Here is a 25,124-nt window from a genome sequence, read left to right as displayed (position 1 = left end):
CGGAAGGGCCACTTCCGCATTCCAAGCGATCTGCCACCCGTGACCGACGATCACTGGATTGTGGGTGCAAGCCCTTTCCTCATTCTAAATAAAGCTGAGTTAAACAATCGCAAGTGGGTCCCATCTCCGTTTCTGGTCCCTGACAGTACAATTATACCTGGCTCGTGAAATCATTTTATATACCTCAGCTATAATGGTCCGGCTCTCTGAAACGCTGATAACTCTTAAACTACAGATCCCACAATGCAGTGCCTCTGCTGCCGCCACAAGACTTTCTGAAAGTGTTCCTGCATCAACCGAGTTAGCTGTAGCCTGATGAGCGCAGCCAATTATTAAACTATCCACCGACAAACAACATGATGATGAAGACCGACAAGTGCATTAATCTTTAGTTTCAGCAAGCAGAGACGTAACGCCCAGGGACAAACTTCTATCCATTACAATGTAACGGGAGGCTAAACAAAGAAAAGCAGGGTGACATTTCAGTTGCTGTGATTTAAGTGGATGCTAAACCCTCACAATGGCCGAGCAAATAGTTGATTCGGAAAACGGAGCCTTTCAAAACCGTGGAGAGGCTGAATATTTGTTAACTGACATTGCAGGTAAACCCATGTGTCTTCTTTGTGGTGCAAATGTGGCCGTAATCAAGGAATTTAACGGGAAACCACACTACAAGTCAAAACATCAGAGCCTGAAAAACCTGAATGCAGAGCAGAAGATGCAGAAAATTGAAGAGTTAAAGAATCTGAGGACCAGTATATGTTTTTTACCAAAGCAAAATTTCCAAAGTGAAAACCACACTTTTTATCAATATTTCAATTATTTTATGTCTTGGATTTGTAAAGTTTTGACATGAGATATTTTTATGGAGAGCAACGTTTTTTTTCATGTTCATATTTATATCGTATATATATATATATATATATATATATATATATATATATATATATATATATATATATATATATATATATATATATATATATATATATATATATATGAAAACCGCGGTGTACCCGTCCCACCAAAGATCCACATTCACGCTGGACTGGATGATGAGGTTTTTATTACAGTTGCTGTATATATATATATATATAATTTTTTTTTTTAAAGTCAAGTATTCGATAAATATTTATCCTGTTCGGCCCGCGACCAAAGGTGTGGTTTGAGTTTTGGCCCTCTGTGCAATTGAGCTTGCAATCCCTTCTCTTGGAGGTGCTAAAAATACACACGTTCCCTTTAATGATTCCAAATTTGCTTCCTGTCCCAAGTTGAGTCATTGCCAGCTAATTGCTGTGCTGTCACACAAACCTTTTAGAAAATAGGGTGCGCGAAAGGGAGATATATATATATATATATATATATACCGTATTTTCCGCACTATAAGGCGCACATAAAATCTGATTTTTAAAAAAAAATGCGCCTTATAATCTGGATCAATGTTGAATTACAAGGTCTCGCAACTTACGGTAAGCAGCCACCGACTCCATTTTTTGCGTAGAAGAAGAAGTGCGCTGTGCATACTGGGACAACGATTCTCTTTTATTTGTGCGTTTGTATAAAGACCCTGAAATGGCTCCTATTAAGAGACACGCTTACAACGCAGAGTTTAAACTCAAGGCGATCAGTCACGCAGTAGAACACGGGAATAGAGCAGCAGAGAGAGAGTTCAACATTAATGAATCGATGGCCAAGTAAGGAAGACTAAACAAAGTTTCCGTGGCAATAAAGCAAGATGTCCACAGTTAGAGGACACACTTGAACAGTGGGTTGTTGAACAAAGAGCAGCAAGTAGAAGTGTCAGTACGATATCTATTCGAATGAAGGCAACAGCGCTGGCACGGGAACTTAACATTAAAGAATTCAGAGGTGATCCTACTTGGTATGTGTTTACGTTTTACATTTTACAGTTATTATGTTATTGCTTTATTGTTATTGTTTTGCACTTGTTGTTTTTGCACATTACGAGTGTCACTATATTGCGATTGCACTAACGTTTAATTTACCAGTATAAGACGTTTTTTTGCGTGTTGACTAAATGGAGGAAAAGTAAAATGTTATGCGTTCCTGTTGTTCAAAGATGTTAAAGATGTGTCACGAAAATGCTTTACCTCAGAGAAAATAATAAAAATTATTCATTTTGGGAGTGAATGGAGTTGTGGAAAGCTTGTTTGTTATCTATTAATAAAGTTTGACTGACCTATCTGACTGTTTTGTTGACATTCCCTTTAACGCGGCACATCTAATGGTTGCATAATGTAACTACATCCTCTACTGTAGCCAAGTCAAGTTAAGTCACAATTATTTATGACACCCTTAATCACAAAAATGTCTTGAAGGACTGCACAGGATTACAATTACAAAATTGCACAATTACCTGATCTTAAACCAGCATACACTTATAGCGCTTTATACCACAGTGCGCCTTATAGTGCGGAAAATACGGTGTGTATATATATATACGCAGTTAGCGCGTGTGCGGCACAGTTCTAAGGTCTTGGGAACCTCCTGTGTGGGTTCAAATCCAGCTACCGGACTTCCTGTGCGGAGTTTGTATGTTCTCCCCGTGCTTGCGTGGGTTTTCTCCGGGCACTCCGGTTTCCTCCCACATTCCAAAGACATGCATTTCAGGTGGATTGGCCGGTCCAAATTGTCCCTAGGTGTGAATAAGCGAGTGAGTTGTCTGTCCCTGTGTACCCTGCGATTGGCTGTCAACCAGTTCAGGGTGTCCCCTGCCCACTGCCCGATGATTGCTAGGATGGGGTCCACCACCCCCGCGACCCTACTGAGGATAAGCGGTGCAGCTAATGAGATGAACAATACAGGTCACCTATACAAACCTTTAACATACTTATACTTATATAAACCTTAAACATACAAAATATAGCACTAAAGCAACTTGCGAGCAAATTCAATAGGTGTGAATGAGCGAGCGAGTTGTCTGTCCCTGTGTGCCCTGTGATTGGCTGGGATGGGCTCCAGCACCCCCGCGACCCTACTGAGGATAAGCGGTGCAGCTAATGAGATAACATATAACATATATATATATATATATATATATATATATATATATATATATATATATATATATATATATAGAGAGAGAGAGAGAGAGAGAGAGAGAGAGAGAGAGAGAGAGAGAGAGAGAGAGAGAGAGAGACAGAGACAGAGAGAGAGAGAGAGAGAGAGAGAGAGAGAGAGAGAGAGAGAGAGAGAGAGAGAGAGAGAGAGAGAGAGAGAGAGAGAGAGAGAGAGAGAGAGAGAGAGCGTGAGAAAAAGATAGCGTGTGAGAGTGAGAGAGCTCAATAGCGAGAAAGAGATGGAGTGCACACCCTTATTTGCCTGTCGTCGCTCCAGGAGATCCACGCCAATGTTTACATGAGCGGGAGCGGCTTGAATGATCCTACGGAAAGATGCTACTGATTGCTTGCCGCCATATCGACCTTATCGACCGAGCTAACTCACAACGGTGATTCGGTGATTTTGGAAACGACTTCGTGATTCTCTGGGGACTGTACTCTCTTTTCCTCTTTTTCCACCCTCATTTTTAACGGAGCTCACTCTCCCAAGACTGCGATACTCCTAATGGCTTTTTGAACTGACATTTCTCAACCACTCGGGAACTGTGAAGGTAACTTTAACAATTTGTGTGGAACTCAATATCCTAAAAGTGAACTTTAATTGTGACATTTAAAAAATGCCTTGCGTTTATTCACGTTTTGACTCCCAATATGCGGCATGGAGACAATTTTGGGTGCCAGTTGTGCTCAATTCGTGACTGCAGTGTGTAGCTAAGTGGTCCATCCTCTCTTTCAATTGAACGTCATTGCCGTTAAACGGATCTGCATTCATCTTTGGCAAAGATATCGTGACAGTTTCTGATGTAGATTTTTCATTATTTTTGACATCACCGCGTGCGTCACAACTGCAGTCAGTGTACATGGTGCCCACACGCAAGCGAGAGCAACCGCTATTTCACGTTCTCTGAGCGGAGTATTTGGCGATTCATCTTGAGCTGAGTGTTAGGTGCATTGTTGAAACACTAATTAGTGACAGTTACTTCATATAAAAATATTTATGTTTATAACCAGACTACTGACACATAAAACCTGCACGTTACTCTAAAAGTAACAATCGAGTACTATGACCCGTGGGCGTAACAGGCCCGTTAACCTCCCCCCTTAAAAAATATAGCAATTTAAAAATTCTATTTTTCTTAATGAAAGACTGGATATGCTAAATTCTGATTAAAAACATAAAAAAAGAAGTAAAATAAAACAACCTTGTGAACAACGCAGTGTCGGAAATACAGTATTCCACTGCTTTGAAATGGTCCCGTCCATTTGATTCCTAGCACCGCTCCTCTTTGGCTCAGATATTGTCACTTGCGGCATAGCGGCAGAGTCTGTGGAGGCTGCGGTTTTTACAGTGAGACTATGCTTTACACTAGGTATGTTGAACAACTAATTTACCACCCAATGTCATGAATTTGTTATCATCAACCGCTATTAGTGCTTATTTTAGCTGCAATGAATTGAATGCAACGATGATCAGCCTATCTTGATTTTTTGTGTAAGTGTAAGCTATGTGTGTGGTTATCCTCCCAGCACCAGCATGGACATTCACTGTTTTTTCTGTGAAAAAGGACTGGGTTCATGTGAGAGTATCTGACCCACAATTTATAGTAAAAAAATAACCAAAACCTCCTCCTAATTCATCTTTATATGGTTGTCAGCGCTAGGAGAGAGGGGTATAAAGGGAGGAGACCACAGGTAACAGGTGACACTCTCACGGAGAAGCAAAATAGGAACAGTGGTTGAAGTTAAAAAACATCCCATCCAGGATAAAATTAAGATGTATTCTGATAATTATGTATCTCTAGCATGTGGAATTTTTACCCGGTAATAATGTGTTGAAAATTTCCCAGATAAGTCTCACCGGAGTATAAGTCGCACCCCTGGCCAAATCATGGAAAAAAACTGTGCCCTATAGTCCAGGAAATCCAGTATATCATGCGGTAATGCACCCAGTTCAGTTATTGGTAGTTGATGGGTGAACCAGCAATAACAGAAGCACAAATTAGCGAGGGGTCTCTGTAGTGCCCTGCAAATAGGAGTTGACAGAAATACTTTCACACTACAGAAAAAGGCTGATAAAGTTTGTTTGAACATGCTGAGAGCATGGTCAAACACAGATACAGCATCTAATTAATGTATTTTATTGTATTAAAGAAAAAGCTACTGATATGAAGCATCATGGAATTCATTCAAGATGCAGGCAATTAAGCATTAAAAATACAGTGTGTATTATTTTGACCCCTAGATGTCGCTGTATTGTGTTGTGCAACCATAAGCAAGTGTTAAAAAACATAGGGAGGAATGCAAACTTCGGAGACTCTAAGTGACCAATCGGCACCATTTTCTTCACATTTTTTGCCCAACCATTTGCGATGTTTTTGTGTTTTTACGGGTACCCGTCGCAATAATGGCCGACCATGTTATGTCAATAAAATTCTAATTTCTCAACGGACAAGTACTATAAAAGCATGTTTTTATGTGTTTCATGTATTTTTTTTATTTTTTTTATTTTTTTTTAATGAATGAAGTGTTTACCTCTAAAAGTCCCTGAATATTACAGACTGTCTATTTAAAGGTACCTAAAATCGCTTTTTGTTTTGCTGTTCATTTTGTTTTAAAAGATCATAAATACTTTCTACCATATCTGGTTTGAACATTTTCTTTCAATGCATTTGAGAAGTGGGATATTTTTTCTGATTTGATTTCGCAGCTTGTAATTAGATGGGAAGTCTGACCAGTTGAGAACTACCGCTTTAAAGAATCCTCCCGCTCTTTAGAGATGAGCCGGACCTTGGCGTGTATGCAAAATTACCATAAGAGGATAGGTTTACTTTACTTCAAAGAGGATTCGTCCACCCTCTCTATCCCATCCCACTCCTTCTTAATGGTTACAGTGTTTTCTGTTACTTAAACGAGGAGCTGGAATCGTATCAGGTGTTGGAGAAAGGCTCAGAGTAAAGCATCCAAAGACATCAAGTTATTTTTGATGGATACACTTAATTTTCAGGAGCTGTTACCAGCTTTTGTTGGCCTTGGTTTTGCATTGAATAGTTATTCAAAGGCGTTGGAATAAAACTGTTTACTAATCGTGAGGGGATAATAGGAACACTTAACTAATAATTATTAGTGTATCATTATTTCTTTTTACATTCATTGTGTGTAGTTAATTCCTGGCTATTAAATGCAGAAAAAGGGGGGGGGGGGGTGTCCACAGGGTTCGTACGGGTGCTTTAAATTCTTGAAAAACGCTTACCGTATTGTCACGACTATAAGGCGCACCGGGTTATAAGGCGCACCCCCAAAAATATTTTTTTGTCCTATATTTTACAAACATAAGGCGGACCGGACTATAAGATACTACATTGGGAAGGTCAACAAAACAGTCTGATAGTTCAGTTAAACTTATTAACCCCTTAACATTCCGACAGCCTGGAAAGAAGCAAATATGTGTGTCAGACACGTACAGTACAATCTCACCAATCACTCAAAAGCATCATTCCACATATCTTGGGATTCAAGAAATGCCAACAATTTCTTAGTTTCTATTTTCTTTTTTCGCTAGCAACTGTGTGGACAGCAAAGTAAGAATTTCATTATGCAGGGAAACGTGATTCTTTACTGTGCATATGACGATAAACACTTTGAATTGAATTAAATTGAATTTAAAAGACTCATCACAGAAACATCAAGCTCCGTCTGAAACAAGACTCTGGGAAAATATAAAGCTGGGGTATCTCAGCAAAGTTGTCTTGCAGCCATCACATTTAATAATAATATGCAACTATGGTCCTCTTACATCTGTGAGTGTAGTAAATCCAACCGTGTTAAATATTTACACACTCCAAAACACGCAATAATGCTGACAAATAAAAGAAAAAAATCCGCCAAAAGCATCTCTGTATCGATGGACATTGCATGTTGCTAGCTGTCTGTTTAGCCCCTTAAGTCCTGTTTACAAATACAGACTACAGTAGTAAAACATGTTTTCTCCAGGTCGTAGAGCAACCAAACATGTAATTTACATCTTTTTCGGCCAATTGCAGGCTTTGTTTTGCCCCTCTTTAACCTATGCGAGCCCGTAAATGCTGAATAGGACCCACCTACCTTACCTCCAAATAACTTAAGCCTATAGTGACCGGTTCAAATGATGACTGACACATTGGTTAGGAAATGAAACGCCGTTATATATATCCCAGCATACGCTGCGGACTACTTCACCTACGGGGGAAAATCAAGTTGGCGGTTGCTTGCCTTAGTTGCGAGACCTTGCCACTCAATATTGAGCCATATATTAAGGGACTGTATTATAAGGCGCATGGTCAGCTTTTGAAAAAAATAAAGACTTTTATGTGCGCCTTATAGGTGTCAAAATACGGTAATTTTTATGTTTTGTTTTCAAATATGAGAAGTGCTTTGATTTTCAGTGAAGTGCTTTTAAATGCTTGAATTTTTTTGCCATGTTTCTCAACAAGTGTACTTGAAATTGACACTCTGGTGGCTTCGCTTTGTCATTGCATTTCTTCTTCCTTCGTGAATAACAAGACCTGGCATTACTTTGTATTGCATTGTCCTATGAAGCGTCATCGCCTCCCACAGATTGCGCCCAAGAGAACAGGTGCATGCTACCCTGAAACAGAACCATGAAATGTGTATTAGTGAAAGAATTACTTGTCAACTATGAACATTTATTACGGGCCATGCAAAAAACTCAGGTAGTGATCCCAGTGGTAAATTGTAATGGGAAGAACTTCCTCTAACTTAAAACCTATACGGGCAGATTTTTGTCTCAAAAATATTTACATGCGGATTGTTCTGATCCAAAAATATATTCGCAATTTGCTCATGATTAAAAAAAAATGTATTTTGAAAAATGCACACGTGAGTTCAAAAATCTCATATGTAGATCGCAGATACATTTGTGGCTCTGCAAAATACATTATTCAAAACGGATTCTTAAATGGCAGTTGGAGGAATTGGCTTTGAAAGTTTTTGAAAATTGCTTCAAATTGGCCATTAAAAAGGTTTGTGAACCCTCAGTCCAGATTGTGGTTTGTCAAATTATGTTCATTACAGTTTCCTATTGACATTTGTCTGTGAAAATTGAACATTACAAGCAACAGAAAACATCATAAACTATTAGGTGGCTGCAGCACCAGCTAGTAAAATCGTGTGGAAATCCAATTCCTGAGAAGATAAAATCTTCTCTTCCTCTACACAGCCCTAGTTTTTTTACCGCCGTAAATCACAATCACTCAACGTTGATCTAAATCACAGCTGTTTATTTGTGTTGCCACAGTCATGTCATGAATTGACAAGTATGGCAGCTTACATAGATAACAATGTGTCTGGACAGAAAAAGAAAAAGCAACCCTGCCACGGTCAAAAGACAATACTTCTTTCACTTCCTATATAACAGCTGTCAACATTTTTTAAATGGACACTGTATTACTTGCCCACTAGGTGTCCCTGTGTTGTGTAGTAAACCAAAACAACTGTTACAAAGCACAAGGAAGAATACAAACTGTGGAGACACAAAGTGACCAAATCGCAACATTTTTCTTCCATTTTTTAAGCTTTGATTTTCACAAGGTTTTTGCTTTTGTGGGTACTCTTAACAGCAAGATGGCGAACAAGATTGTCAGCTCCGTCTATGTCAGGGTTCGACAACCTATGACACGCGTGCCAGTGGCAAGCGAGCGCCAGCAAAACAATATTGATTATATTTTAAAAATGTGCATTTTTATCTGAAATTTAGACGTTTTCAGTTGTACGCTTTCTTTACGGTTGCACCCCTCTTCTTCGTGGGAAGAGGAGAGATCCGTGTTTTAACCCAGCCAACGAAACACACGCGCATGTAAAAAATGAACGAATCATGACGGCTCCTCCAGCGAACACATCTTTTCAGCCAGAGTGGTCAGACGAAGGAGGCTTTGTGCAAAAAAATGACCGCGCTGTTTTGTGCATTATGCCTCGAGAGCGTTGTACCTCGCACAGCAAGTGTTAAATGTCATTACGAGACGAAACATGAACATGAATTCAAGGATGAGTCCGACAAGGCGGAGACATTAAAACGTGCAGTGTACACGTACGGCAAACAAACACAGACCCTGAAGTCCTTTGTCACTGCTAAAAACGCCATTGCTCACTGCATAGCAAAGCACAGAAAACCATTTACTGATGGCGAATATTTTTAAGAAGCGTGTGTGTGTGCGCGTGCGTGTGTGCGCGTGCGTGTGTGCGCGCGTGCCTTATGCTTTGCTGCTGTTATTTCAAGTTTTGATGTTTTCTGCAACAAGATATCATTAATGAATGGTATGGTAGCTGTCCATGGCACTTTCTTGTGGCAAAAGGTGAATGAAGTCATTGATGGCTACAGGCCTTTCCACTTGTTATTCACATTCATTTTTTATGAATGAACAAGAATAGTGGAAAATAAATTGGTCAGCTATACCAGTGTTTTTCAACCAGTGTGCTGGGGCTCACTAGTGTGCCGTGAGACCTTGTCTAGTGTGCCGCTGGAATTATCCCAATTTTATCTTTCCATTTCCATTATTCAGTATTTTTGCAATTTTCAGACAAGGAACTGTAATAGTCATCCATATCAGTAGGTGGCAGTGGATTTTTATTTACTTTTTATGTACTAATTATCTCCTCTTGATGTAGCACAGTACATTTAATAACTTAATTTGTTTAAAACATCTTTCTTTTTTATTTTAAGTATTATTTTCTTCTTTTTATGAACTAATTATCTGTTTTTGAGGTAGTACAGTGAAATATTTGACATAACTTCATTTTCAAACATTTTCGATGGACGGTGTGCCTCGGAACTTTTTTTTAGATATAAAATTGTACCTTGGTTCGAAAAGGGTTGAAAAACACTGAGTTATACGATTAAAACGTATATCCTTGTTGTACATTTGGACTGGTGTCAAATTACAGCTCAGTTGGATATAAAAAAATGTTGTGCGAGTCATTAATCTTGGTGTGGCACTCTGATTTACAAGGAAATTTCAAAGTGGCACTCCTCACCGAAAAGGTTGCTGACCCCTGGTCTAGGTTATCCTCATCTTATGTAAAATAGATAGTTTTACAAGCTACGAGTATTTTAAAAATTTCACGTTGTTACGTTTACATTGTGCCTAATTTGCCAAGCAACTGTGGCTGTTTTTAAAGAATATAATATCAAAAGGGACTGTCAGATAAAACATGCTGACTTTGACAAGCAGATTGGAAACGGGAACTGAAAAGGTGAATCAGCTGTAAGCTCTTTTAATGGCACAGCAGCGCTTTTTCACTAGACCCTGCGAGTGAAATGAAAATGCGACAAGGCGAGCTACCAAACTTGCAAAACTAATCGCCAAGCACTGCAAACCTTTCATGGAGAATACATTTATTAAAGCCTTTTGAAATAATGCCATGCTGAAGAGTCCGCCCTCACACATTTTACGCTTACCATATCCGTCCCGCTTTCTGAAAAGTTTCGACACCCCCGATCTAAATCTATCTAATCTAAAACTATCTGAACTGTGTGTGCGTGCTTGCGTGCGCGTGAGACTTCAAAACGGCTGAACTGATTTTCTTAAAAATTTATACTGTTGTTGTTTAAGCCTCTGCAAGTGTCTAGCTCGGTTTTGTGTCAAGTCACCCCCAATAAATGCCCCCCAAAAATGATAAACATTTACTTTCGTGTGTCTGCTTTTCTTGGTTCTAACGCCCAAAATTGGAGTCCTCAGCTTCCGACCACTGAACACTCCAAGCAGCCCAATCCAATCTTCTATCGGACAGGCGTCGCTGGGCAATTTCGGTTGTACAATTATATTCAATGTGAACAATATCACTAGTTAACTTGTAAAGGTTTTTATAATGAAAGTATAACAGAATGTCACAAGTTAGCATAATTAAATAATCAATCACACATATGAGCGGATAATAATGACCATTTAAAAATACATTGTAAATGTAAACAAATATGAATATAAATGTAGAATTGCATACACAACAACCACACGAATGCAACTTATTAATCAGTAAAATAAAACTATCTGCTATCACATCCATGTTTTCATGCTGCAGATGCCCTGTCAGCAAGAACTGTTATTCAAATAAGACAGGGCAAAATTAAATGTCTTGGGTTGATATATTTGCCTACTGGTTGTTCAACATGTAAGTGGATCTTGTGATGTCTCCACAGCCACAGTGGCAGCCAATCACCGCAAACCAACGAATGTTAGTTAAACGTAAAAGTGATCGGTTTCCTGGTGGATATTGAGGCTGATGTTTCACCCGATTACGATCTCGTGACAACCTTGATTTTCAGATTTAGTGGTTCCCCTCAGGTTGTGTTCCTCGGTAACTTTAGTGCTTTTGTTTTGTTCTACATGTAAATAAATACTAAATGAATTTGTTTTCAACACCTTAAACCAGGGGTTGGCAACCTAAAATGTTGAAAGAGCCATATTGGACCAACACCATTTTTTTTGTCCAGAGGTGCAAAAAATTAAAAGCCTTTTATAAGCCTTATGACAAAGGCAAGTCTCAAAATTAGCTATGTTAGCCTATTATCAAAAATTGGATACAGCGCATCCTCTGGATAATGATGCACCACGTTCCTACTCTGTTGTAGGATACCGCCTCAAGTTAAACTTCATTACAATATTAATGAATTACAGTATGATTCAATGCTTTGACAAAATTAAAGAAAATGCAATAAAAAAAATCACATCACATTTATCACAGACTATTGAGTATTCTGGCGATGAATGTAATTGATTTCGTGTTCAGTGATGTAGCTTGCTGTGTTAACGGCCTTCCACTGTCTTAGTGGAGAGAGGCATGTCTTTAATTTTCTGCTTTATTTCACTTTTGCTTTCGAAGTCTGCAAATAAGTGTTTTGATATCTTGATGAATGACTCATTCATGTTGTCACCATCTGTAAACAGTTTTGCCTGCTTATTAATATCCTGGGTTGCAACAAAACTCGCGTCAGTAGTCAAGTTCAAAAATGCAATCCACTTCCCAAAAGGACAGTGTGTAATATTTAGTGCCTCCTAGCGGTACAAAAAAACTTTCATTCAGGAAGTAAATTACAACACTGATTATGAATACTACAAAAAATACATGAACTATCCAACCAATGTTGATTTTTATAATAAATTTGTACTTCTTTTACACAGTGGAGTCCTCACTTAAGTCTCTGCCATGTTTGTCTCGTCTCAAGCCGCTACACTGTGCATTGTGGCACTGGCCCTCGCTCGCACCTGTCAACACTGGACCATCTCGTGGTTAAATATTACCCACTGTGGCTTTAAATCTATTTTTGTGCTCATCTAATTTTTTCAGAAGTGATTTTTCTCTCACTTACAACTTGGTACTCTGCAGCAAATGTAGTATGGGTTTCCTTGAAACATATCCACATAACTATTTTTGTTATTTGGTAACTTCTGCCTCTCTCAAGCAAACATTTGGGCAATCCATCCGCATTAACCCTTAATGCAAATACTTCGGTCTAAGAAACCTTGAATCCCCTGTTCTCGTTGTTTATACTTATCTTTACAGTATACCGTATTGCTAGTGATGGCAAAATGAAGCCCCATAAAGCAGTGAAGCCCTGGAAGGAAATGGCTTCACACACATGTAGGGATTCTACATTCTCCATTTCTTCAACTATGCCATCATGTAGACAGTCTCTGTTTGTACTTGGTAGCTCGCCTTGTGCACCAAGGTGGGAAAAATAGTGCTTATTTGTTTTTAATGAATTCATTTGTTTTTGGATAGAAAGTTAAGGGGAATCCATGGCATTCTTTTGACGTTTTTGTTTTGAACTGCACCCAAACGTCGCCAATCTATTCCTAAATCACTTATGCGGCACACTCGTTTCGCGGGGCTTCAAACTCGCGGTTCGTAAACTACTTATCTAAATTACTCTGCACAGGCATCAGGGATTCGAAAGAATGTACTGCCCCTACATCTGGTTAAGAAGGCACACAGTTGCTGTTTAAGTCTGATCGACGATTTGAAAACAAAATAACACGAATACACATTCAAACGGGAACTACTGTTAGCCGCAGCTAGCGCTCATCCATGCTTTAAACAGACTGACAAACAGAGCTGAACTTTTGCGCTAGTCACCTCTCTCCTCTTTGACGTCATGTCTCGCTTAAAGGGTCCAACACAAGCGGATTAGTTAAAAACAAATGCTGGTGAAGCTTCCCCTTAAAAAGGGGCGGAGCTTGGACCACAGCCACACAGAAAAGTCGAGAAAGAGTAAAGTAGCAGAGCAATGCAGCGGAGTTCAGCTTGTCGCTGGTGAACTCATACCAGCTCCTTGATGAAACGTATTATCTATTCCACACATTTTTACAGCAATGGAAAACGTTAAAAGTGTGTCACGTTTATTCTCCTACAGAAACCATATTGAAATAAACATGAATTTTCCTTCCCAATCTTTTTCAATGTGTAAAGATCTTTGGAAAAGCGCCAGGAAGCCGCTCTGCAGAGCTAAGGGACCACATGCAGCTCGTAAGCTGCGTGTTGTCGACCCCTGTTGTTCTTTCTTTTTTTCCTCGATGGATTGAATTAATTTTGTTTAGATCTGTTACTATTGTCTCTTTAAAGTCCGAGTTCGCACACCTATTCATGGCCAAATTGAAGCAATTTTTAAGGATATTCAAAGCAATTTTTCATTTTCTCCTCTTAAAAGAAGAACTCAGGGATCCAGAAATATGCCTACGGGTTCAATATGTGATTTTCTCAATATCGCATTTGCATTTATTAAGACATAGGAATTTTAGGTCTTGACTAAATCGTGAATATTTTTGTAGATCTGAAGAATACTAAATATTTTTGAGACAAATCTCTCCCTATATATGTGTTGGGTAAAACATGTAGCTTCCGTTTTCAGTTCCTCCCATTAAAAGTTACCACTGGGAAACGCTACCTGAATTTTTTTCATGACGATAATAAATGTCCATTATTGATATGTTATCCTTGCACCAATACATTTCATAATACCCTGTTTTGGTGTAGCATAGATCTGTTTTCTTGCGACCCGTAGGGGGCGATGACGCTTCATAGGACAACGCCCCACAAACTAATGCCAGCTGCTGTTAATCACAGGGGAAGAAGAAATGCAATGGCAAGTTAAGCCATCACAGAGTAGTGTCAGCGTCATTTTTAGGTAGACTTTTTAAGAAAAATGGCAACAATTTTAACCATATGCAGGCCCTTTACCAACAAATGAGGCACTATTCAATACTTGAAAACACACCTTTGAAATGCAAGCATTTTTGAGGAATTCAAACACCCGTACGAAACCTGTCTTGTCTAATTTAACAATGCTTACCTGTTTTTCTATTGACCTTGGAAGAAATATCAATCCATAGTTTATAGCTTTTGCAACTTGCTGCTTGTTTTATTATAGTGAAAAGCAATCCCATACAAGAGATTTATTAGATCCATAATTCACGATGACGCAGCAAGAACACATGGACTGAATAAGACTCATACAGTGGCCTGATCAGATTTTCTTGTATATTGGAAAATACATATAATTCGTTCTCTAATAGAGCCAAATACAGATACAATTTGTATTATAATTATTATTTGGGACAACTCAACATTGGTTGTAAACTTAATTTTACTTTTTTACTATTTTATTTTATATCTAATTGTCTTGTGGGCAGCACGGCGGCGCAGTGTTTAGCGCGTGCACAGGTCTTAGGTCATGATATCAAACCTTCCTGTGTAAAATTTGCATGTTCTCCCCCGTGCTTGCGTGGGTTTCCTCCGGGCACTCCGGTTTCCTCCCACATTCCAAAAACATGCATGTCAGGTTGATTACTTGGTCTAAATTGTCTCTAGGTGTGAATGAGCGAGGGAATTGTCTGTCCCTGTTGCCCTGCGATTGGTTGGCAACCAGTTCAGGGTGTGCCCTGCTCACTGCCCGAAGATAGCTGAGATGGGCTCCAGCACCCCCGCAACCCTACTGAGGATAAGCGGTGCACACAATGGATGGATGGATGGATGATTGTCTTGATGAGCATTCACTTTAAATCATGCCTGCAGTTTCATTAGGAACTCTTTACGGCCTTAGCCCATGTTGTTTTCATTCTGTATTATATGTTGCATGTAGGCATAAATTCAGCAAAATACTGACAGATTTTGAGAAGGATCAAATACATCCAAAATTTTGGTCTTTTCATATCTTGTTTGAGCAACATCTGTCAATCAAAAAAAGTTAAGCAACCACAGTAAAATGCCCTCTGAATTGGCTCGGTGGTGCATTTTTCACTCAGGGCATGATTGATACCACCATGGCAAAATCGGTTCTCAAAAGGGTACTTGATTTACAGAAGAGTTTACAAGGGCCAAGCAACACTTGTCCCTCATAATCCCATGTCCAAGGAGATGCGCATTATACACTATTACGTTGCAAGCTTACTTAAATTGTGCTGTTAAGCTTGAAACGGTAACAAACATTTATCATCATCATAGCAGATGGGAATATTTATCTATCCCTCTATCTACCTTGATCATATCCCTCAAGAGGGGTGACCGACAGCAAGACAATACACATACAATAACAAAGAAAAGAAAAGTAAAATAAAATAAAAGTGAAAAAATAGCAAAAAAACACACACAAAAATGTTTGGACCATGGCCAACCCAAATGCCCAAACACCCAAACAAGTTAGGCACCTCGGCTCCTAAGTTCGTCATGCTTTCGTCCCTCCAAATGAAACGGGACACAAGAAAGCGGCCATGTCACTCGGGTCAGGGTGACACAACACACTCTTCTGTTCAACAACAGGGCCCGACACGTTTCACTGGTTTACCCCTGCCGCATCATACAGGTGCCTTGCCCATCCCTTAGAACGCATCCAAACATCCCACTATCCTTTTACAACACATCTCCACTCATTCCTATCACCAACAAAGGGAGTCCTGTGGTGAGGAGCCCTCTCCCCCAGAGAGGTGAGAGAATTCTCCCACCGTGGTCCGCTGCGTGTCATAAGAGCCGACTAAAGTGGAAAGAGCGAGCCCTGCTTTATTCCTGGACCCTGGCTATTTCAGCTGAAAATGAAAATCTCCATTCTGATCCCTGTGTGTTAGCCTTGATTGTAACAAAGATGAAAGGAATATTTATAGTTTGAGGAAAATAATTCACTTCTTTGCTTATTCATGTCCTACTAACAGCTGACCAACAAAGAAAAGGGTATTACGTCTGCAATATTGCTGAGCAATATTGTCCAAAAAATAAAAAACGTCCTGAGAATTGCTGCTTTGTATTGTCTTTGTAGTAAATTGCTACAATGTTGTCCTGCAAATATGAAAGGCAAGTGGTCGCCATGTGCTTCTAAATGTCTAAAGGTATGAATAAACAGAGCTGACAGAGCCGGCATGGCGGCTGAGTGGTTGGCATTTGGGCTCCACAGAGGTCCTTGGTTCATTCCATGTGGGGAGTTTGCATGTTCTCCACGTGTCTGCGTGGGTTTAATATGGTCACTCCGGTTTCTTCCCACATTCCAAAAATATACATGGCAGGTTGGTTGGATAGTTCAAATTGTCCCTAGGTATGAGTGTGCAAATGAATTATCTGTCTCTGTGTGCCTTGCGACTGGCTGGCAACCAGTTCAGGGTGTCTCCTGCCCATAGCCCAAAGTCACAATAGCCAGGATAGGCTCCAGCACCTCGGCAACATTCGTGACGCTAAGTGCTGCAGTGAATTGATTGGTGGATTTCTTGTCATTTCTCCCGGAAATTTCCCCCCAAAATTGGGATTAATATTGTTCATCAATCCATCCATCCTTTTTATCCACCTATCCGGGGTCAGGTCACAGGGGCAGAAGACACAGCAGGAAGGTCCAGACCCCTCATTCCTAGCCACTTCATCCAGCTCATCCAACGGGACCCAAAAGGCGTCACCAGGCCAGCCTAGAGACGTAGTCACTCCAGCGTGTCCTGGGTCGTCGCTGGGGTCTCCTGCCCGTGGCACAAGCCTGGAACACCTCCAGAGGGAGGCGTCCAGGAGCCCTCTTTATCAGGTGCCTGAGCCACCTCAACTGGCTCCTCTCAATGCGGAGGGGCAGCGGCTCTACACTGAGTCCATCCTGGATGACTTATCTCCTCACCCTATCTCTAAGAGAGAGCCTTACGAAGGAAACTCATTTCAGCCACTTGTATCAGGGATCTTGTTCTTTTGGTCATGACCCACATAGGTGAGGGTAGGAACATAGATCGACCAGTAAATCGAGGGCTTTGCCTTTCGGCTCCGCTCCCTCTTCAACATGATGGACCGGTACATGGTCCGTATGATGCATATTATTCAGAGCATTTTATTTCTCTGTGTGACATTAAATGATCTGAAAAAAAAAAAGAAATAAAAATGATAACAGAGCCTGTATCTCATATCAACAAATATACCACTTCAAACATCTGTCCCTCCCACAGCTACTAAAGATGATTGAAGCTCATTTTGACATTAACCTTTTTTGTAAGTAATGGTTTAAAAACAAAATGCATGCAGAGTTCTTTGGTAAAAATGTCAAAAAAAACTCCAAACGAAAAGTCAATGATTTATGATCTAGTGGGCCCGTAGAAGAGAAGGGGGAGCGTGCTGTGTGTGGATACCTTTGCCCACCACCACCTCTCACCCAATGAAATTTTTCTGTGTTCTGTCTAGCGGTTTTGGGAAATTACAGGTTTTTTTTGGTGTTTCACCATAAAGTGTGCTTCCATTTAGGAGATTATTTAGCGATGTACAACCAAAACAGGGTCTGTTGGTGTGACACCCTAACTGTAAGTTGTAGGAAAGACTGTGCCCTTTATTTACTGGACCGAATACCTTGTATTATCAGTGTTGTTTTGGCTATGCACGCACGAAATACGACTTTGAGCGTATCAGGATTGGAACACTATAGACGTACTCTAGACAAGTCGTGTTTTATCTGAGCCATATATACTGATAAAAAGAGCCATATTTTGCTCGGAAGCCATAGGTTCCAGACACCTGCTTAAAAGGACAACTATAAAACGTCTTCAACATTGTAGTAGACTTTGGCCATTTTTTTTTAACTTTGTTGATTTAATTTAGAGATCTAAATGTTTGATTTCCATTTCACGTCACTGTCGCCTATTGTGTACATTTGCATGTGATGATGGTACTTAAAACTGGATCGTGAGTGGCCTCGCGCATGTTTATTTTGGGTCTAATTTGAAAAAAAAGAAAAAAAAGAAAATCCATTGGGCAACCAATGGGTCATTCATCATTTGAATCCGTCACTTCTGGCTGAAGTTATTTGGAGCTAAAGCAATGCATGTTTGTTTTTTTAATACAGGCTATTGCTGGCTGTGGACCATGAAAAAATGCTCGCAATTGATCGAAAGTGGTGTCAATCGAAAGGTCAGAGGCTAACGCCATGTTGAAAATCATCTTGTGAGTTTGTTTACTTGTAAAGGAGAATTACGGCGCAAAACAGACTGATTCGATGGAACGTCAAACCGATAAGGAAATGATTTTAGGCAGATTGTTCTTTTGTTTGTCGGCATTATCATGTGTTTTGGAGTAAATGTTTTATACGGTTGGATTCACTGGACTGTCCTGAATCTAATGAGAGGTCTGATGGCCTGCTCGCAGGCCGTAGGTAAGTTAACGGTATTGCGTTTGGAGTTTTTGTTTGAATATAATCAAATTTTGTGCTTCAAAACGGACACAAATAATTGTTTTGTTTTTGAACAGCTCAGAATGAGAACCATTTGATTAAATGGTATATTTATAGAAAAAAAGTCAGATAAGATGTACTTGTGAATGTATTCATGTTTGCTTATTCTCATATTGTCTCTGCTATTCTAAAAAGACTTATATGTGTTTTTTTTTCCTTTTTGCCTTAAAGGATTGTGCAAAAATGCAGAAAAAAAGCCAAAAAATAGATTTCTTTTTGAAATGGCAGTTTTTTTCCCCCTCATAAATTGATTAGAGACTGTATCAGTAGATACAAAAAGTAAAATCAATAATTTTGCCTTGGCTCCTTTGCCAATTTTTTTAACATAACGCGGCCCATGACTTCAAGTTTCCCTCCCAACTAGAAGAAATGACGGATTGGTTTTGGGGAATCTTTGCTACCTATAACAGTGTTGGGAAGATCCCCTAGGTGCCATGAGTCGGTCAGCCATGGTTGCACTACACTGCCCCATTTGACCTCTCCTCGTTTATCCCTTTATCACCTATGTCCTCATGCCTGAAGCAAGGCCTGCAGAATTTATTTTAACCCTCTCTTAGCTTTGATCGTAACTCGTAACCCTCAGAGAGCCCTGTGCATTTAGTGTGCACCAAAACCTCAGATGGGATCAACCATCTAGTTAACAGTCAGCATAGTGACTCACAACTGTAACCTACTCTACAGAATATTCTCAACACTGATTTTCTGCAGAATGCATAGTTAATATGCATTCTCCGTCATCAAATACTATTCATATTAAAGGAAACAGTCTCATATAGATACTTTGGAGTATTCCTTAGACTGACTCACATTAGCAATCATCCAGTTGCCGGGTTACTTGTTTTCTCGTCTTTCAATGTGACATTGCAGCAGCCAAACCGTTAACTAACTGCGCTGTTTGCAGCTGAAGAAAGTAATTAAATTCCCCGGTCATGTTACATGAGAAACTCCTGTCTTTCTCTTTGAGTCCAACTTACACACCAGTAACCTGGAAGCGCACTGTTACAGGGTTTATTGGATAATCATTTAGTAGTTCCACATCGACATCAGATAATACTGACTGTCGTCTCTTAATGTAAACAAGAGAAATGCTTTATTTGTATAATAAACCCCAGTTTATGATCTTCAACCTCAGTGGAAATGTTTAAATCTAAGATTAAAACTCACTTCTACTCTATAGCATACGAATAATCTACTCTTCTCGTCGGCTCCAGAGCCGGGGAATGTATAATAATATTCTGAAAAATAGTCTGTGTAATGTAGTGTAATAATCTGCGAAGCCCTTTGAGACTCTTCGTGATTTAGGGCTATACAAATAAAAATGACTTGACTTGACTATTTTGTAAAACATTTATAAATCATTTTATGCAAATATGATGTCATTGTCAAGTGTCTGTGCTGTAAAAACTGGGGGTATCATAAATTATATTGTAATTAAACATACTGTTCAGTGTCATTTTATAACATTTTTGGTTAGTGGTGTGCCGAAAAATATTTCCAAAAACATGCCCTGGCTCAAAAAAGGTTGAAAAAGACTGCTTTAGACCATAGAAAGTGTAAATTCAATGAGAAGTGGCTGTGGTACAAAAAAAAATGCTACGGCTAAAGGATGTGCTAGGTCATTTGTACGAGGCATGGTGTATTGTATGCACACTTGTTCTTAAAATTGATTTCAAAAGGCATTAAAAAAGTCTCAAAAAAGAATGTGAGGCTGTAGGAAACGTGTAGTAGCACTTGCAGTGATTATTTCAGTTTGGGACAAAACTTCAGAGTCTTACCTTTCAAAGGAGACCAAACACCCATATTTAACAAATGGTTCAAGAACAACATTCAATCTACTTTGGGTAGTTCTTGAATTGGGATGTTGGGATGTTAGAGTAAGGGGTTGATATAGTATAAAGTGTTGAAATAATTTGTGTCTCACATATTGTTGATTCTTAAACATTTAACATTTTTATCAGTTTTTTAGCTTTGAATATCAAGCCTGAAGCGTGTCATTATGACATTATTTGTTTTTTTTTGGAGGGGGCGGGGGGGGTGGGGGTGGGGGGGTGATGGACGTAGGGGAAGGCAATACTTTTTGTATGATATTAAAGTAGATTTTGCGCTTACACTTTGGCAGATCAGTTTTTGCTGAAGATAACAAAAGAACAAAAAAGCAGAGGAACGATAATGTGTGAGTGTCAAGGAAATCAGTTCCCCCCACATTCATGCTTGGCCTCCCATTGTTATTGAACAATCACAAGCATCAGTCGCAACCAGTATTGAGACTAACACGTTACGAAGGGATGTATTTCTTGAACTAAATTACTTTTTTCGTTAGCGATAACTAGTACTGTAACCTGTCATGAATATATTTTTGTAACATCACTGTTCTTACTAAACGCTGCATTACAAATTTATGCTACTTATTTAATGCTGGTCATAAATTACGGAATGCAAAAATGTGAAAGGGTTCTAGACTAGCCACCTCCCACAAGGGGGATATAGCTCAGGTATATGCATACTGTATACATACATAAATTACAGTGTCCTCTAATTTCTTGATAGTCTTGCATTGCTCGTATTACCATACACAAACCTCAATCTACTCGCCACATGCTATTTGAGGTGGACATGTTTCTATGTGCCTATATGGTAGTACTAAATACAGTTATGGCAGTGGTTTCTCCTCATGGAGATATTGCATACAGAGACCCCTTGCTACGTCGCGTTCCAGTTATGGCTAATTCACTCCTTCGCTGGAGAAAATATAATTAAAAAAAAGATTGTGAAAAATGAATTCAATTAAAAAAAAACAAAAGCCCAAACTCACAGCAATCTTCGACCTGAGATATCCGATGCCAAGTTATGTCATAGTGTATTCTTAGCTGTATAGTGACGCCTGCTCTGTGTTTTTGCATTTCGCTGAAGAGTTTGTGCTCCGCGCCTTTGTTGTGCTGTCGAAGTAATTTCTCTCTAAATAATGGGCCCATTGACAGTATCCAGAGATGGAGAAGTGTATCTTTGAGTGGTTTGAAGCACAGAATCAAAATGGATATGGATTGACTTGGCCCAGTGTTTGTTTGCAAGCTCTCAGGATTGCACATGCTAAAACATACGTTGGCTTCATTGCAGATCGGTGTACACAGTTTGTTGTCTGTCATCCGGGCGGTAACTTAACTACTTTTTAAAGGAAGTAACTAGTAACTGGAACTAATTACAGTCACAACCATTCGAATTTGCACCCATAGAAGGAAAGACACAGGGTAAAGAGCCATAAAATCCTTGTCTCGATAACAGTCTGGGGAACACTCATAAAAGCCCGATTAGTGATTACGTAATTGTTTGTGTGAGAGTGGGAGACGTAATTCGCGGGGTGAAGTCTTAGAGTTGGCAGGAGCATCAGCGCCCCTTCTCAGCCCTCCTCAGCCCTCCTCAACAGTTATTGATTTTGTTTTGAGTAAGGAAAACTACTGGTGTTAGATAACCGAGTAAACTGGTTTTCCAAGCATTTTTCATTCAAAGATGGAGTTTTGAAAAGAATACATCTATCCATCCGTCGTCTGCACCGCTTATCCTCAGTAGGGTCGCGGGGTTGCTGGAGCCCATCCTAGCTGTCCTTGGGCAGCGGACACCCCAAACTGTTTGCCAGCCAGTCGCATGGCACACAGAGAGGGACAACTCACTTGCTCATTCACACCTAGGGACAATTTGGACCAGCCTATCAACCCTATATGCCGGAGGAAGCCGTAGTGCCAGGATGAAACCCACGCAAGCACGGGTAGAATGCAAACTCCGCACAGGAGGATTCGATCCCATGACTTCAGAACTGTGCCCCTAACCTTTCAGCTGCCGTGCCATCCAAAAAATGCAATTGGGCTCATATTTTGAAGATTATCTACAGTTTTCTTTCAAAAGTGTGTTTCTTGGCTTTGCTAGAAAATGCTGACATTAGCTTACGGTAGGGCTGCATTATTAATTGAGATGTAATCACTATTGCAATGTGACATACAGTACTGTGATTGTATAATCTAAAAACAGCAACCTTAACAAAGCTCCGCGGAAGAGGGCGCTTGTTTCTTAAAGCATGTCAATATGATTAACCCTCTAGTTGTCTTTTCAGGACCATTTTCATACTTTTTTATACAGCTTACATGGAAATGTAAATAAAACAAATGTTCTCTGTTTTTGTGTTGGGGCCTATAGAGGAAAGATCACAACATTTACTGTTGAAAAAAATATAATTTAAGAGGATTTTTGGGGGTTTTTAACAACACAGTGGCAGGTCATTTTGACCCGAGGACAACACAATGGTTAAGTACTCACATAAAACAAATTAGCACCTCCGAGTCCTAGACCATGGTTCTCAGCCAGAAAATGTTGGAATGCTCCATCTGGTTCAAAGATGAAATCGTATCCCAAGAGTAGGAGTTCAAGTATTTTGGGGTCTTGTTCACGAGTGAGTGTAGAATGGAATTGGAGCTTGCGGTCCATGTACTGACCCATCGTGGGGAAGAAGCTGAGCCGAAAGCCAAAGCTGTCAATTTACCGGTCGACTTTGTTTAGCGTAATGAGAAACCAACAAAATGTGGGTCAATATTCAACGATCATGACATTTCCGAAGAAAACATTTCGGTATCGGATCGCTTTCAAGTGATACTGCGTTTTTTTATACTTTGATCAAATTGATTATATATATATATATATATATATATATATATATATATATATATATATATATATCTCATCTCATTAGCTGCACCGCTTATCCTCAGTAGGGTCGCGGGGCAGCTGGAGCCCATCCCAGCAATCATCGGGCAGTGGGCAGGGGACACCCTTAACTGGTTGCCAGGGCACACATGACAACTCGCTCGCTCATTCACACCTAGGGACAATTTGGACTGGCCAATCCACCTGAAATGCATGTCTTTGGAATGTGGGAGGAAACCGGAGTGCCCGGAGGAAACCCACGCAAGCACAGGGAGAACATACAAACTCTGCACAGTAAGTCCGGTAGCTGGATTTGAACACAGGAGGTTCCCAAGACCTTAGAACTGTGCCGCACACGCGCTAACCACTGCGCCACCGTGCTGCCCATATATATATATATATATATATATATATATATATATATATATATATATATATATATATATATATATATATATATATATACTAGAACTGCGCCTGTGGGCTTCCATTTCCTCACTATGTTCCGCAGAGTAGAAACTGACAGCTGAAATCTCTGAGCTAGGTCATTATATATCAAATATATATATATATATATATATATATATATATATATATATATATATATATATATATATATATATATCAAATATATATATCAAATATATATACATATATATATTTTTTTAAGTCTGTTATTTTTATTTTATGAACTATATTTCAATATAAAAAAACAACATAGTTTAAATGTAGCAAAGTTATATCTAACAGTAGTTTACTCTAAACAAAATCAACTGCACTCATTAATCATGAATACACATAATATATTTATTTTAAGCATGCAAATCGGGTGCATACTGTCTATTTAATATGAATAAGTTTGAATGTCTACCCAAATACAAAACTTACTGAGAAGTTTTTTTTCTGTTTTTAATATTGGATAAATGCAAATGAGATTTCATAGTATACCAGTCACTTATTTTGACTATTATTGTGTACTGTTTGTTGTTTTGACTATTACATAATTGTCTCTGGGCAGCGCGGTGGTTAGTGCGTGTGCGGCACAGTTCTAAGGTCATGGGTTCAAATCTAGCTACCAACCTTCCTGTTCCTGTCCGGTTCCCTCCCACATTCCAATAAACATGCACGTCAGGTGAATTGGCCGGTCCAAAGGTGTGAATGAGCGAGCAATTTGTCTGTCCCTGTGTGCCCTGCGACTGGCTGGCAACCAGTTCAGGGTGTCCCCTGCCCACTGCCCGAAGATGGCTGGGATGGTCTCCAGCACCCCCGCGACCCTACTGAGGATAAGTGGTGCAGAAGGATGAATGGATAATTGTCTCTGTTGGCCAATCAGGTTGCTGTTCTTTGATAACCACACCTCTTAGGGATGATCTGTTTTTGTAACCTTGAGTATTTAAAAAATTGATCCTCAGGGAGGGCATGAGAAACAGGGAGTGAAATTATCTTATCTCTTCCTGTTTCTCCTTACAAGTTAATAATCCATTGATCCTTCCATCCATTTCGCCCCTGGTCTTTTAACCAATAAGATGTAGCAGAATAAACACATGAGTGTGTCATAGTGCTCACAGAATTTCCTTTATATTTTTGAAGGATTTGAGTGAGTTGTCAAATATTTATACAACAAAGACAACCTTGATGAC

General features: G+C 39.5%; 1 protein-coding gene across 2 annotated transcripts in view; it reads left to right on the top strand.

The window, feature by feature from the left end:
- Positions 1 to 3,335: 3,335 nt before the first annotated feature.
- Positions 3,336 to 25,124, top strand: part of LOC148369326 (interleukin-1 receptor accessory protein-like 1) — a 214,554-nt gene continuing 192,765 nt past the window's right edge. For both annotated transcript variants that reach the window (XM_088331299.1, XM_088331298.1), the window contains exon 1: positions 3,336 to 3,631. The gene's annotated coding sequence lies outside the window, so the exon portion shown is untranslated. The remainder of the gene's footprint in view (positions 3,632 to 25,124) is intronic.

The sequence above is a fragment of the Urocampus carinirostris genome, chromosome 3 (assembly GCF_059441175.1).
Source record: "Urocampus carinirostris isolate Australia breed hairy pipefish chromosome 3, RoL_Ucar_1.0, whole genome shotgun sequence".
In the NCBI taxonomy this organism is placed as follows: Eukaryota; Metazoa; Chordata; class Actinopteri; order Syngnathiformes; family Syngnathidae; genus Urocampus; species Urocampus carinirostris.
Note: the sequence above shows the minus strand (reverse complement) of the source record. Positions and strands in the feature narration are given on the sequence as shown.